General features: G+C 46.5%; 1 protein-coding gene across 4 annotated transcripts in view; it reads right to left on the bottom strand.

Moving 5' to 3' along the window:
- The window catches only part of MYH11 (myosin heavy chain 11), a 104034-nt gene extending 91508 nt beyond the window's left edge, over positions 1 to 12526 (bottom strand). For all 4 annotated transcript variants that reach the window (XM_012790227.3, XM_012790228.3, XM_075995150.1 and 1 more), the window contains exon 1: positions 12442 to 12526. The gene's annotated coding sequence lies outside the window, so the exon portion shown is untranslated. The remainder of the gene's footprint in view (positions 1 to 12441) is intronic.
- Positions 12527 to 16945: the final 4419 nt, after the last annotated feature.

Below are 16945 nucleotides of genomic sequence, written 5' to 3'. Positions count from 1 at the left end.
GTCATGCTCAGTGACAGAAGGCAGTCACAAAGGCACACATATTATTCTGTTTGAGTGAAATGTCTAGAATGGGCAAATCCATAGAAACAGAAGATTAGTGGTTGCCAGGAGCTGGGGGAGAATTCGAGGGTGACGTGTGAGGGGTGCAGGGTGTTCTAGAGTTTGCTGTAGTAAAGATGCACAACTCACCAAAAGCACACCAAGATGCACAATACACCAAAAGCCACTGGATTGTACAATTACATGGGTTAATTGTATGGCATGTGAATTTTATCTCAAAGCTTTAAAAAAATCAACGAGGGAATTGTAAAACAGTGGATATAATAGCCCATTTTGAATTTAAAATATTTAGAGTCTATATAGGCAAAATAAATAGAGAAATATGCTCTCATCAAGTACAGTTGTGAGGGGGAATTTTCCTTCTATTTTGTTCTATTACCCCCCCAATTTTTAAAATTGGGGTAAAATACATATAAAAATTTGCCCTCTTAGTCATTAAGTATATATGCATTGTAAGTATATAGTTCCGTGTTGGTGAGTACATTCACATGCAACCATCAACACCGTCCATCTCCAAAACTCTTTTCATCTTGAAAAACTGAAACTCTGTACACATTAAACAATTCCTCATTCTCCCTTGCCCTAGCTCCTAGCAACCCATCCTACTTTCTTTCTATAGGAGTTTGATTATAAGTACCTTGTGTGAGTGGAATCAGTGTTTGCCTTTTTGTGACTGGCTTTTTTCACTTAGCGTAATGTCTTCAAGTTTCATCTATGTTGCAGCAAGTGTTGAAATTTCCTTTCTTTTTAAGAATAAAATTAAGGAATAACATTCCATTATATGGGTATATCACATTTCACTTATCTATTCACCCATCGATGGACACTTGGATTGCTTCCACATTTTAGTTTTTGTGAATAACACTGCTATGAACATGAGTGTGCTTTCTGTAATGTATTTTTGTCATATTTGTCTTTTTATGAGTTTTTATTAAATGTCTGATCAAGAAAAATAGACATTTTTACAAAGCCCTTCAAATAGCCAATACCCATATGAAAAAGATGTTCGATCTCACCAGTAATTGAAGAAATGCAAGCTAAAGCAATGAGATGCTGATTGTCACCCATCAGCTTGGCTAAGATGAAAACCATTGCTAATACCCAGCGTTGTCAAGAACTTAGGAGGCAGTCCCCTGCATACTACACCCTTAGTGGTAAAAGAGCCTCAAACACTATGCACACCTCTTGACCTGCAGTTCCATTTCTTAGAATTCAGCCTATAGACACAGACCAGTGCTAACAGACATAGAAAAAGTACATTTTAGTGTTGTTGGGAACAGCAAAATCAATTGTTAAGCTAGCAACCTTCAGTGGTTAAATGACATTCAGTGGGTGACTTGTTAAATTGTGGGACGTCTATTCTCTAGAATGCTATAATTATGTTAAATATTTAAGATGTGGATTTTTATTTATGCCACACAAAGCTTTTTCTTTTTTTTTTTTTTTTTTTTGAGACAGAGTCTCGCTTTGTTGCCCAGGCTAGAGTGAGTGCCGTAGCATCAGCCTAGCTCACAGCAACCTCAGTCTCCTGGGCTCAAGCGATCCTCCTGCCTCAGCCTCCCGAGTAGCTGGGACTACAGGCATGCACCACCATGCCCGGCTGATTTTTTTCTATATATATTAGTTGGCCAATTAATTTCTTTCTATTTATAGTAGAGACGGGGTCTCACTCTTGCTCAGGCTGGTTTTGAACTCCTGACCTCGAGCAATCCGCCCGCCTCAGCCTCCCAGAGTGCTAGGATTATAGGCGTGAGCCACCGCGCCCGGCAGCTTTTTCTCTTAACATACTTACAGAACTATCATTTACATGCCATGAAATTCTCCCACTGTAAACACACAATTCAATGATTTTTAGGAAATTTACGGAGTTGTGCACCCATCACTATAGACAAATTTTGGAACATTTCTATTACCTCAAGAAGGATTCTGTCATGCCAGTCTGCAGAAAGTCCTGGTCCCCACGCCCTGGCAACCACTAATCTACTTTCTGCCTCTATACATTCAACGTTTCTGGACGTTTCATGTAAATGGAAAACAGGTGACCTTTGACCACACGAAGATGTTTATGATACACTTTTAAGTTAAATACAGCATGTATAAATGGAATCCTGTTCAGCAATAAAACAGATGAATCTCAAAAGAATTATCCTCAGTGGCAGAAGCCAGACCCCAAAGGCCCTGTGCTATATGCCACTCCATCGATACGGAAATCTAGAAAAAGCACAAGTATGCTAACAGTAGATCAAGAGTCGCCATAGGCAGGGACAGGAACCGACTGGCTAGAGGCACAAAAGAACTTTTGGGACGATTAAAATGTTCTATGTGATTCTGGTGATTACACAACTCTGTACATTTGTCAAAACTCATTGAGCTGTACACTTAAAAACTGGTAAATTTTGGCCGGATGCGGTGGCTCACGCCTATAATTGGCCAACTAAAAATATATATAGAAAAAATTATCCAGGCATGGTGGTGCATGCCTATAGTCCCAACTACTCGGCAGGCTGAGGCAGAAGGATCACTTGAGCCCAGGAGTTTGGTGTTGCTGTGCGCTAAGCTGACGCCACAGCGCTCTAGCCTGGGCAACACAGTGAGACTCTGTCTCAAAAATAAATAAATAAAGTTGGGGGACTTTTACTCTATGTACATTATACCTCGATAAAGCTGATCATTTATAATAAAGTCTTTCTTGTATGTAGGTTTGCACATTTTTTAGAAGTCTATAAAACTGCATACTGAAATGTTATACTATGGTTCTAACTGGTCAAATAGGGGATGGATTGATATCAAGAAGATAAGTACAATAGTTGAAAGACAGGTGTGTTTAAATCCATGTGTTTACAATGATTTTTAGAAATTCATAGTCATTCTCGCAAGATGCTGAGGAACCAGTGCATTATTTTAAAAACTGGTAGAGAGGGGAAAATGAAAATCTTGATGCTGCCTTTCCTATATAAATTGTTCCTCAGGGTAAATAAATAATTGAAATGGAATGACATCTTTCTTGGTGTAAGATTTCAAGTCATTGATTGTCCTTTCCATAGGCAGACCCCACTGGCAATGGATTGACACCACCTGTCCTGTCATCCAGATGTGTTTGTGAGCAGAGGTGCAGTGGTGAGAAGCCCTGTTGTCCAATCACCCGTCCTGACCCTCTGACCAGGCACTGTCTTGGTACTAATGACACTGGCTCCCATCCAGTCTCTCCACCTGCTGCTGCCGGGCTCCCAAGAACTGAGTCACCGGCTAAGTTGGGACGCACAGCCACCAGGATGTATTGTGCGGTTGACAGTCATTCCTACTTCAGCAGAAGAGAACTCACAGCTCCTTTGACTTCACCAAGATAATCCCCACACCCCCAAATCCCACCGAGATAGAATCAACCCCTCATCGCACTGCTAGGCCCCCAGAGCTCCGAAGTCAACACCTGAGCAGATTTTGCGGAGGTGAAATGGAAGGGGCAGATATCGCAATACCCACGGTTCTTCTTTCAGCAGTGAAAATCACAATAATAAAAACCAGAAGCTGCTTTGCTCCGAAGGGAAGGTTATTTCTCCGGGGAGACCTGATCTAGTAGCTGATAAGGGGGGGAAAGAAAAAAGATGGAGAAACGAGCAAATCATTTCCCTAGATCTGAATAATCACTGCAGTTATTCAGACAGTGAAATAACGATTTGTAAAGAACACACGTTGTCCGAGGCTTCAGAATTCCCCTTCCCTGCATTTTAAAATCATCATTGAACTTGGCTTAGGTCATAATTAGATCAACAGCATCCTGCTCCTGACTCCACTTATGCGGGTCTTACCAGCTTGGGTCCAAGCGTCGACTATAGTCGACAGCCACAGATGAACGCGCACAGCGACTTTAGCCGACAGCCGTGATATGACTTTTCATTTATCAAAATAAAATTGTGAACGTTTAAAAATAATGTAATAAAAACATATGAATATGCTACCTATTCTGATTTACATTACAAGTACAGCTGCCTGTAAAGTCAAACAAGCTTTCGGTGCGTTAAAGCTTTCCTCATCACACAGGAGCAAAACGGATCTGTCGTCCATGCACAGCACAAACTACCGTGCGGACTGTGAGCGCCGCTGTGGGCGAGGTTTCGGTGAGCTCGGTACCGAAGTGCTTAAAAAATACTCCCTTCTATTTGGAAGAATTCCAGCTAACAAATGGGGGAGAAACAACAAAATTAAAATATAACTACTTTGTAAGCCCTAATAAAATAGAGGTCCTGGCACAGACTGCTAGTGGTTGCTAAAACCAGTGGTGCTCAGGCTCGCTCGTGCATCAGCTTCTGAGTCGGTAGGTCTGGGGTGGGGCCCAAGAACGAGCATTTCCAGCCAGTTGCCAGGTGATGCTGATGACACTGGCCCAGGTTTCCCACTGGGAGACCGACTGTATTTGATGAAAAGCTGATGGGAAAACTTATAAGGGATGGATCAGGGCAGCACCGCCTAAACCTACTAATTAACCTTCACATCACAAAAAGAGAGAGCTGATTAGACATTCTGTGCCTCCAAATGGGTTGCCATGGGAAGTGCCACCAACACCACAAATGGCATATTCTTGCAAAAAAGAAAAGGGGATTGGGAGGGGCAACTGAAGCTGATAAAGCCTCCAGATCTAATGGCTGTTTACAGGGCATGCAGGGCATAGGAGGACACGTCAACACATCAACTGCCATGTGAGTTGTATTTAACTCATGCTGGTTTTGAGCCCAGTCCCTCATGAAGTATATGTAACTCACACGTCTCTTCACCTTGGGAGCCGTGTGAACTATTTTTCAATTGGCCTATAACTCATGGACAGAAAACAATTTTAAAAATAACAAATTTTTCATTCAATTAGAAAGGATAGTTTTGTTTTCCAAGTTTTTATTCTATTTTCATAATAAAACACCATGGCCCCAAGGAAAACATTTTTTCTTCTGGTGTGGCAGTGTGTTCAATAATGTAGTAAAGTCCCAAAAGTGAGGAACTATATAGGACAAATGACTGTTTCCTTAACAAATAAAACACAAACAAGACGAAGGGGAACCTATAGGTTAAGAGATATTGAAGAAAAAAAAAAAAAGCAAAAGCAAACAGGAAGTGAAAACATTTCAAAAATAGAGGGCATTTTCATCAACCTAAAAGATCTTTCTGAGCCTAAATAAATGACGCGTTCCTTGGTGCTAGTAAAGTTTCAATTGTCACCTCTGCTTGTGAGCCAACATGCCCCTCAGGCATAGAAAGATACCCAGACCTTGAAACCAGACTCGAGTCCAGATCTGATCCTGCCACTGCAGAATGGGGCACTCTGGCCAATTCACACGGATCGAGACTCAGATTTATCCCGTGTTATTAGTGGGGTGTAGTGGGCTCCTCCCAGGGCTGCCAATGAGGTTAGTGGAAACAGTCTATGCCAGGTGCCTTCTGTTACCTGAAACCACTTTGCTCCTTCCTAACAGGAAGCATTTGCTACGGTGGAGTGTTTTCATTGGGTTTCTGAGCAGCTGTAGCCACAGAAGTGGCTTGACTTGCATGTGTCTTCTTTAATAGTGTAAGCAAAGGTAGTTTAGATAGGAAGCAAAGTAGGAAATGTGGCAAATTCTTCAATAATCCCTTGTTTCTTAAAGAGATGTTACAGCAGATTGAGAGAGAGATGAAGGCACATAAGAGAAATGGGAGGGAGTAGAGATAAAATAAGATTGCTCTAAAATGTTGATAGTTACCAAAGTTGAGTAACTAGTCTCTCTACCTTTGCATATGTTTCAAATCTATTGTAATGAAAAAGTATAACAGGTGCAATATAAGATAAACATTGACAGAGTCAAAGAAATGACCCCTCAACGTATACAGCATAGCAGAAATAGAAGTGTGTTTGCATTTTTTAAAAAGCTACCCCGTAAAAAGGAAAAATTTGAGACACTGAATGTAGTCATTAGAAAAAGCTTGAATGTTATTCGAAAAAGCTCTCCCTTCAAAGAGAAATTTACGAGATAAGCAGGAAAATGTGAACACTGATTTGATTTTTGTATTAGGGAATTTGTTAAATTCTTTGGTGTGAAAAATGGTATTGTGATTTCATCTATTGAGAGTGTCTTTAACTTTTAGAGCCATTGGGATGTATTTCCAGGTGAAATGATGTACCTAGGGCTTATCTCAAAACTATCAGGGCAGGCGGGAAATGAACGGGGTGCAGATGAAACAGATCGGCTCGTGTGTTGATAGTTGTTGGAGCTGAGTGATGGGTCCGGGGCAGGTGTTATATACTGGTCTCTCTACTTTTGCACATGCTTGACATTTTTCTTAAAAGAAGAAGTACAACTATATAAAATCTATAAACTGTCTTCTACTTGGCAGTAATGTAGATATGGCACCATCCCCCATCTGGCCCGTATATCATACCCAGGGGCGAGTTTTCTGAACACTCACGGTGATAATTCACAACCACAGACACCCCCCGCAGCCTGGGAGAAATCGTTCACACGCAGTGTCCTTAAGCAACATTGCCACAGCCTTAGGAGTTGGACTTCAGTCAGCTGCACCTACAGATATTGGGCCACTTCTGTGCCTGTGACTCAGAGGCTCAGAGAGGTGAAGGAATCTGCTTAAGGTCACATAGCTAAGAAGTGGCAGAGCTGGGATCTGAACCCAGGTCTGATTCTAGAACTCGTGTCTTTCTGCCTCCCACCCCAGCTTGTCAGAAGCTCAGTAGAATATTCTCAATAAATGAACCAATCCTTTAAGGCACCTGGCACAGTGCCTGGAACATAATAAACACCCAGAATGGGCCCGAATCAGGTTAAGTGAACTACACCTCCACACCACAAAAAAGACAAATCTTGCAGGCACAAGAAGGTAGTCACAAAAAGCACGTGTTCTAGGATTCTTTTTCAATGAGGTCCAAAGCCAGGCAAAGCAAATCTACAGTGACAGATGTCAGATAAGGTATTACCCTTAGGGCTCAGTGACTGCCAGGACAGACCACCAGGGGATTTGGGGGGGCTGATGTTCTGTGTCTTGATCCGAGTGCCAGTCACTCCAGTGCGTTCCCTTCGTGAAAACTCACCAAGCTACACACCCATGGTATGTGTGCATTTTTGGATGTAAAATACTTTGTTTTCCCTTTTTTAAATCTTTATTTGGGGTAACATACACCCAACATAAAATTTACCACCTTAACCATTTAAGTGTACAGTTCAGTAGTATTAAGTATATTTATATTATTGTGCAATAAGAGGATTAAGAAAAGTGGTGGCCAATCATACCCAAGAGGGCTAGGAGAGTTATGTATTCCAAGCCGTGTGACAAGTAACTGGGCTCTAATTGCCATGTTGATAAGTTGCCTTAAAAGAAAAAAATAGCACACAAAAAATAAAAACCACACACACAAAAAAAGAATACACAAATCCCCACTGCCAGGGACCCTGTCTAATCTAGGACTTAAAAACACAAACAAGATTAAGCGCAAAGATTCGGTCTCTATCCAAAAAAGGAGAGACCAGAGCAGGCTGGCTTCCCCAGCTTTGATGCCTGTGACAGCTCTGATGTGCGAAATCTGCTTTGGTCAGACAGAACAGAGCAGGACGAGGCACGAGAAGCCCAGGCTCACGCTAGAATGGTGCTTTCCAGAGTGTGTTCCTTGGAACCCTGATCCTCAGATACCTGGGAGGCTGGGACTCGATTCAAACACGGTCCTCTGGTTAAATCCATTTGGAAGGTGCTGCATGTTCCCTCCCCCTCCCTGGCATGCAGAATCACACATATCAGGTCGCCTAAGTTCCTCCTGGCAGATCCTAAAATCTGAAAGCTCCTTCGTGCCTATGAACTTGGGGATCCCAAAATGTTTGGCCGCAGATTTGCCCTTGAGAAATTCAGTAAGCCTAGCATATTGATAACTCCAATGCTAGTGATGAGTGCCAGCTATTATCTCATTTAATCCCCTCAAAAACCCTATGAGAGATGCAATTCCTCCTCCTTTACAAATGTGGAAACTGAGGCACAGAGCAGTAACTTGCCCATCGTTGTATGGCTAGTTACGGAGGAATCTGAGTAAAGATCTATTGTTAGAGACCTTTTATGCTTTGTCTACCTTCTTTGCAGAGAACTCGAAGACAGAAGAAAATACAGGCATGGCACAGGACCCGGCCTGAACCGGTCTTGGCCACTGGAAGGTTCCAGATAGTTTGGTTTTATTGCTATCAGGACTTGCCTCCATGTGTAACCAGAGCCTTGGATTTTCAAATTTTGGGGTGATGACAATGAGACAAAAAGTATCAAGTCAGGCCTTCGGGGAGGCACAGTGAGGGGTGGAAAGCAGCTTGTGAAATCGTAGCTGGGACCAGACAGCACAGAACTCTCCAGGTGCTAAGCGGGAGCGAAGCCGGGTCTGCTGCAGCCCCCGCTGGAGAGCAGGGTTTCCCTGACCCGGGCACTACCGGCTCTTGAGCTGGACCGCTCTCTGTCTCGGGGGCCTGTCCTCTGCATTGCACGATGTCCAGCAGCATCCCTGGCCTCCGCCCACTCCATGCCAGTAGCAGGCCTCAGTCATGACCATCAAAAATGTCTCCAGACATTACTAGATGTCCCGTGGGGGGCAAAACTTCCCCCAGTTGAGACCTACAGCCACTGTATTCACCGGGCCTCTTCTGCTCATCAGGATCAAGCCAGACCGTCTAGCAATATCTATTGATTTTAGGTGTGCATGCTCTTTCACTTAGCCATTACATTGCTGGGAATTTATCCTACAGATAAACTCATATAAGTAGACAAAGAGCCACGCCTACACAGACTGAGCGGGTAGGTCCTACGGCCCTTTCTCGGCAAACTTGATGAGGGTTGTTCCTCCCGAGCCCCTGAACCCCCGATAGAAGCCAGAAATGTCTGACCTCCTCTTTCAGGAGCCATGGGCAGCCCCTTCCTCCGTCCTGTCATCACATCCAAGCTCTCCACTTCTTGCCTGGCTTTACCCAAACTCAGTCTGCCCTCCAACATGCGGCCGCGGTTAAATGTTTAAAGGTCAGGGTGGATAGAGGAGACCCAGACAGCAAGAGGGCCACCCCATCACAGGTGAGCCCTTAAACGATGCCATCAAGACCCTAACAAACCATCAACGGGGTAATGGAACTGGAGTTTGCAACGTTCCCGACCCATATAAGGAAGTGTGGCTATATTAAAATAGAAGAAGATTCTAATCACCACTTTTTTTTTTTTTGAGACAGAGTCTCACTCTGTTGCCCAGACTAGAGTGAGTGCCATGGCGTCAGCCTAGCTCACAGCAACCTCAAACTCCTGGGCTCAAGCAATCCTCCTGCCTCAGCCTCCCGAGTAGCTGGGACTACAGGCATGCGCCACTATGCCCAGCTAATTTTTTCTCTATATATATTAGTTGGCCAATTAATTTCTTTCTATTTATAGTAGAGATGGGGTCTCGCTCTTACTCAGGCTGGTTTCGAACTCCTGTCCTTGAGCAATCCACCGGCCCCGGCCTCCCAGAGTGCTAGGATTGCAGGGGTGAGCCACCGCACCCGGCCTTAACCACCACTTTTAGCCCAAATAGGAATCAGGTTTATGAAAACAAATCACAGCAAGGAAAAATCAGGGGCAAATTTCTGCTTTATGGAAAGACCACACAATAGGCTTCCTGGTTCTGCCAAGTGCTAACTGTGCTGCACGGAGCAAGCTCCTTAACATCTCTGGGCATGTTTGCTATAAATAACCATCTACTGAAGTTTACCAGGAGCCAGCATGTGCTAAACCCTTCATCCCTTCATCCACGTCATTTCATCTAATCCTCCCCAAAGAATAACCCCTTAGGCCCCGGAGTTAGAAAGATCTTGGTTTGTAGGCTCCTGTCTTCCTTACTGGCTGGTTGAGCTATGTTGAGCAGGTTATTCGGACTCCAAATCTGTTAGGTAGAGCCAATAATAACAGTATCTTCCCAAAGAGTTTTTATGAAGACTTAAGACAACACCCTCAAAGGGTTTAGCATGTTGCCTGGCAAAAATGTTCAACAAACATTAGCTAGTCTCATTAGCCCCAGTTTACAGATGGGAAAACTGAGGTTTGAGGAGGACAATGTAGGTATTTCTAAATTTGTGAGTGACCCTCTGTGATTCCAATGGATTTAAAATTGGACTTGGTTTTCCAGAAAAATCTACCGTATATCCAATCTTAGAATTACATGGTTATGCCTAGAACATAAAACCCACAGGTTTGAATTCAATGAGCTTTGGAAAAGAGGAGACAATTTTTCCCCAAAAAAGAAAACTTCCAAATAGGAGGGAGTAAGAAAAAAGAATCCCCCTTTCTTCCTAAATGTCTTCTCCTCCAGGCTCCTCCACTGGCTCCCCAAGGGGAAGGTCAAGGCAGAGAAATCTCTAGAGCCACAACCAACTAGACTGCGGTGCAAGGCTGGGTAACGGATGAGGGGGCCGGGGCCAGCCTCATGGAAAATGCTTCCATAAATGGGCATGTTTGCCTCAATCTCAGCCCTCCCACAGAAAAGTAATGATAACAAATCCATAACAAATACCTTGTACGGAATACCGCGTCTATTTCAGACATGATAATAAAAAAACATGATGTTTACAAGGCAAGCCCAAAAGGCTTCTCAGAAACGGCCCAGTTAGTTCCCATTCTGGACTCTAGGGATGGCAGCCCACCTAAGGTCACTGGTTTCAGCTAGATCACCATCCCACCAAGGGACAAATAGCACATTTTATTTTTAAATTTGCAAAAGGTCAGTTTTTGCTTTGTTCAAAGGGATAATGATAAATAGTTAGCGGGGAGCATTTGGTCCCACCAGAAACCTGACTGCAACAAGACATTTTTGTCCATGGTAAAGAAAAAAAGACAACAGGGTCAGAGGTATAAACTTGGCACCAGGTAGATCTGGGAATGGGTTTAGCCACTTTCTGGCTGTGTGACACTTGGCAAGTTACTTAACCTCGCTGGGCCTCGGCTGCCTTGTATATTACACAGACATCATAATTCCTCCCTCGTGAAGTTGTTCCAATGATTAAATGAGATATATTAAGTGAAATGCTGCTACAGTGCCTGGCACATACATGTTCCATCGATGGGAGCTATCTCGGTGGGAAGACGTCAGGGAAAGACTGCTTTTTCTCCCAGCAAAATTCAACACACCCTGCCAGCTAGCAACTTTCAGTCCAGCATCTTCAAAGTTCCCTCTCTTTAAACAATTCTAAAATAGTATCTTTAAGTAAACCCAAGAAACGAAGAAGCCTGCAAAGAAAACAAAACTATGCAAAGCAGTTTCCTAACAGCCTCCCTTCCCTTTGCCAAACCCTGAGCTGGTTCCCAGCTTAATCTATCGGTTCTCAGTACTTGCAGCCACACGCTCCCGGCCTGGGGACCCCAAATACTTTCTTTTGCTTCTTGACAAGCGTGGCTTTGAACGGTACCTTTCCTTGAGCAGTAAAAATCTCCCCCACTCCGGGTCTCTGTGTTAAGGGAAAACTTTCAACGGGCAGTAGCCACGCTTTCTCTCCTCTTGCCCACTTGTTTGGGCGAGAGAGTAAAAGTTGTCCCAGCAACTGCAGGCAATCCCACCAGCGCCATCGCGCCTAACGCACCTGCGCGTCGTGAATGTGAATGGAGACTGTGGGTTCACCTGGGTATCGGGGCCCCTGGGGTCAACCTGGAGGAGATTTTTTTTTTCTTTTAAAATTTTGAAGGCGTGGGGTCTGGAAGGAAGCTGGACTGTCATAAAACTGGATGGTAACATGCCTTATCTCCCTGGGGCTGTCAACAGGGACATCCTCTAGACAGGAAAAACACTCCCGCCCCGCTGAGCCTATGCTCATGTGTTTTTAATTGACTTAACACGTTTTCAGCTCAACGGAGCAACGCATCCAAATCCACCTGCAGCCTCACTTTGCCTGCCTGTGACAGCAAGTGACTTTTCAGTGAAGTTCAGCTGCACTTTTTTTTCATGCTTAGAATAAAAGTGAGAAGCCTGATTGTCAATGCTGCACCTCTGAGATTTCTAAGGAAGCGAATCTTCTAGATCCGCCTGGAAACAAGAATCATCCAGGACTCTGGGTTTTTTTTTTTTTTTTTTTTAAAGGACAGTTTTTCTGGTGATTCTAGTTGGGCCCAGGCATTGGTATCTTTAACGAGCACCTCTAAGGTGGTACTTCTCATTGGCAACCTCGGGACATGCTGATATGGGGGAACTGAGGATGATGTAGGCAGACAGAGCAGAGAGAAATGACAAATCTCGGACCCCAACGTCCTCACCATCGTCCTTAAGAGGATGGTGACAACAGAGACCCCTAAGCGGTCCCCAGCCCCTGTAGAATGCTCTATAGGACCCTCAGATCCCCCACCCAATCTGCTCCAAGGAGGACCACCCCTACTTACAGATCGCCAACTGGGGGGCTAGCGGAGAGGAAACTGGTTGGAGAGCTCGGATCTGGCACACCTCCCAGGCCCGGGCGTCCAAATCTCCCTGCGTGCGCGGACGCCTCCCTTTATAGCCCAGGAGCGCCGGCCCGCGGGTGGGAGAGGGGAGGCAGCCAGGGGGGCGGAGAGGGGGAGGGTCCTTCGCTGCGCCCTCCGCAGCGTCCCCTGCAGGCTCCGGAAAGCGTCGCCGTTGCGCGGGCCCTTGGGCGCACCTGGCGCGGGCGCGCGGAGAAGGGGGCGCAGCGGGGCAGGGGCGCACGGGGACAGTCACCGAGACTCAGGGTCCAGAGAGAAAGGGGTCGAGCAGGCAGCGTCTATAGGGGATGCTTGAGAATTTCTTCCCTGAATCGATTCCAGCCACATGGGCATTAACCTTTTTCTCCCCACGTTGGGGCTGTGGTGGGTCTGACTTGACACCTCCCTCTTCCAATTTATTCGCCCCCCACCATCTGGAAAGGGGCCCGCTGTGCTGCGCGGAGGGTGAGCAAAGGGGATTTTTTGAACTTTGCAAAGTGCAAGACAGGAGCGCCCCAACCTCCAGCGCGTCCTTGGCTGGGAATTGCGCAGCATGGGGAAGTTTTTCCTTTTCCCAACTTGCCGCCCCACCTCCACCCGCACTGCTACAGCTCAGACGAAACCAAAAACTAAAAATAATCCAGCTGTGGTTATGTCAGCCCCCGCTCCCTTCCCCCCGTTTGCATCGCGCTAGCTGCGTGACCTTGGGCGAGTCATTTCACCGCTCGCAGCTTCGGGTCCGCAGCTGCAGGACGGGGGTGGGCTGGGGGCGGTGACGGTCACGCAAATGGCAAGGTGCCCCTGCAGGGAAGGTGGGTGCGCGCCCAGCGCTAGCAAGTGCCCTTCAGCTGCTCCCCGCACCCCACCCCCCAGGAATCCTGGCAAATCCATAAGAAGTGGCCTAAAATTTTGCTCCCGGTCTCTGCCCCTGGCAGCGCCCCTGCCCCTGCCCTGTGCTGGTCCCTGTCTGCGTGTCTCTCTCGAGCGCGTCTGGCGCTGTCTCTCCATCCCCATCTCTGCCACTCTGCCCGCAGCTGTCTCTCACTCTGCCTTTTGTCTCTGCTATCTCGCTGTCTCTGTCTGTCTCTCGAATCTCGCTCTATCTCTGATCTCTGTGTCTCTCGCTCCCCGTCTCTCCGCAGGTGTCACCCTATCTCTGTGTCTCCCTGGCTCCCCGTCTTCCCCGTCTCTCCGCGCTCCGGGTCCACGCACGCACACACAGGCCATAAAAGGAAGTCGAGGCGGCGAGCTGGCCGCGCGCCAGGCCGGGGACCCACGGGCAGCCCGGGCGTCCCTCTCCCCGCGCGCCCCGGCCCGAGGCTCCCGGGCCGGCCGGTCCTCCCTCCCCGGGGCGGCGGGCGCGGCGGGCGGGGGGCGCTGGGCGCTGAGCGGGAGACGACCCAAAAAGGGCAGGCGCGGGCTCCCTCCTGCAGGAATTCCCAGCGCGCATACCAGCCGGCCGCCCGCTCCCCCTGACTAAATATGGTGCCGAGCGGCTCCGGGCGGCGCGGCGCGGGGGAGGCGCCCTGCACCCGCACCGCCCGCCCGCGGGCCCGACCCCCGTGCGTGGGACGGGGCCCGAAGGGGGAAGCCCCCCGTGCCTCGTGGGCGCCAGCTGCTTAAAGCCAGGGCTTTGCAGAGAGAGTTAAAGTCGGGCAGACCCTGGCAGGCTGCGTACAGGGCACACGCCCTTATTCAACATCCCCTCGCGTTGCGACCAGGTGTGTGTGTAGGGGCGTGGGGGGTCTTTATGAATATCCCCATTTTGCAGGTGAGAAAACTGAGTCCCCACAGGGGTGAAGGGATTTGTTCACGCTCTCCCCGGGACAGTCATGGACTGGTTGGTGCTGGGACTGGAGCCCACTGGTGCCACCATTCACTTCCAGAGAGGAGACATTAAAGGGAAACGCCCAGATTGGCCTTGAGGCCAGGGGCAGGTCTCTGACATTAGATGTCTGAGTTTCAGTCTGCCGGTGCCACTTTCTAGCTGTTTGACCATGGCCAAGTAACTTTGCCTCTCTGTGCCTCAGTTTCCCTACCTATAAAATGGGAAGAACATCAGTTACTTCTTGGCTTTCTGTAAGCAGTCCTTGAGATGATCCATGTAAAATGAATATATTTCACTGCTTCACACACTAGCTGCTATTCACACACACTGCATTGCACACATTAGCTGCTATTACTCTCAGCAAACATGAAACCAAGTAGAGATGCACCAGGTCTTGGGGACATAAAGGTAAGACCCTGTCCTGTCAAGTGTTTGCCTGCAGACTCTCAGTCCCTCTGCAGAGCTCTGCCTCCCAGACCCTCTTGGTCCCTTCATCCTCCCAACACCAAACTCACCCAGTTCTTACCCTAGAAAACAGCTGAGCCCAGTCCCATCCCTCAATGGGCCTAAACCAGAGAGAGTCAAGAACAGCCAGTATTCAGCTGGCCGGGGAAGAGAAGGGTGAGCTCTTTGGAAAATGATGAATGAGCTGCTTCCCACATGCCTTTGAACATCTGCACTGTAAAAGGAGTGGAATTGTCCCTGCACGAGTACAGCAATGACCTGGAGCAGAGAAGTGATGGAAGGGCTGAAACTGAATTCAGTCCATCGTCACCGCCCAGAGCAGGCCATCAAGATATGGCGCTGGCCTCAAAATAAGAACTAGCAATTTTACCAGAGGCATTAATTAACATTGTTACTTCCAATTTTACAAGATTGCATTTGACTCTTCAAAGAACTTGTTGATTATTTCTAAAAGAGAATGATTATGTTGTTAACAAATAGGGGACTTTGTAACAAACATTTAATTTTTCTACACTGTTACCTAATCCTTATAACAACCCTATGGAGTAGGTACTTTATTTTTTTCCTATTTTACTGTTGAGAATTCAGATTTGGAAAGGCTAACTAACCCAGCCAAGGTAGAACATGCAGTTAGTAGTCGAGCAGGAGTTCCAACCCCAGCCTGACTGATAGAGTCCATAGTTAGCAGATGGAAATCTAAGGTTTTAATCCCAGATCTGCCCAGCACCAGTCAAGCATCTTGGAGATTGTTGGTGAACCTCTCTGAGCCTGTTTTCTCGGGGAAAAGCAAGGATGGTCAGACTCTTTGCCTCAACTACCTTGATGGGTTGTTAAATATGACAGTACAAATGAAGGCCTTATATAAACCATTCCATACCTTTCTGGTAGACTCAAAGAGGAGGCAGAGACAGCATGTTCATCTAACAGTCATTCAGTAGGTATCTGTCCAATGGACGAAGTTCAGATGTTTGAACCTTCAAAAGTGCATTGTTATACTCACTGAATCAGATGCCTCTGTTTTATATTTCTCATGGCTCAAAAGGTCAGTTATTTTAAAATTGGGAGAGTTACTTTTAAAAATGACACTTTGACTGAGTGCTGTCAAGTAATTTTCCTAGGCATGTCTCTTCTGTGAGGGGCCATTTAATGGGAGTTTCCATGAACTCATGAAACAAGATAGCCGAGGGAAAAATCTATTTCTTACAGTCAGTTTTTTTTTTTTGCCACTAGCTTCAAAAATCCCCAAAGGGTGATCCATTCTAGTTTTTATTAATATCAAAGACTGGGTCCACGCATGGTTTACTCTCGCAAGTGGTCCAGGATTTAATTATTTAAAAGTGGGCCAGGCGTGGTGGCTCACGCCTGTAATCCTAACACTCTGGGAGGCCAAGGAGGGAGAATCGCTCAAGGTCAGGAGTTCGAAACCAGCCTGTGCAAGAGCGAGACCCCGTCTCTACTAAAAATAGAAAGAAATTAATTGGCTATAGAACCACATCCTTTATGCTAAAAAAAAAAAAAAAGAAATTAATTGGCCAACTAAAAATATATAGAGAAAAAATTAGTCAGGCATGGTGGTGCATGCCTATAGTCCCAGCTACTCGGGAGACTGAGGCAAAAGGATCGCTTGAGCCCAGGAGTTTGAGGTTGCTGTGAGCTAGGTGATGCCATGGCACTCTAGCCCAGGCAACAGAGACTCTCTCTCTCTCTCTCTCAAAAAAAAAAAAAAAGTGTATCAGCCCAAGTGTATTGACTTGGTGAATCTGGCCTAAGGTCTGCCTCCTTGTGGATGAAGGAACATCATTCCTGACCACAAGCACAGCTCAGCTCCACCTCTCTTGCGCAAAAGCACTTTTGTTTCGTTCATGAGGCCTCCATGCTACCAGAGTCCACTGCACCACAACCTGCAATGCTCTTTCTGTCATCGCCTACTTCAAACTCCGGTGTCCCAATAACTCCAGTGTCCCAGTAACTCCAGATTCTCTACCTCCATCAAAAAGGGTCCTGAAACTCAATAAAAGCAGTTTTACGGCCGGCGTGGTGGCTCACACCTGTAATCCTAGCACTGTAAGAGGCCGAGGTGGGTGGATCACTCAAGGTCCAGAGTTCGAAACCAGCCTTAGCAAGAGCGAGACCCTGTCTCTACTAAAAATAGAA

Source organism: Microcebus murinus, chromosome 19 (genome assembly GCF_040939455.1).
Source record: "Microcebus murinus isolate Inina chromosome 19, M.murinus_Inina_mat1.0, whole genome shotgun sequence".
NCBI classification, from domain to species: Eukaryota; Metazoa; Chordata; class Mammalia; order Primates; family Cheirogaleidae; genus Microcebus; species Microcebus murinus.
This window is presented reverse-complemented; position numbering and strand designations above follow the sequence as displayed.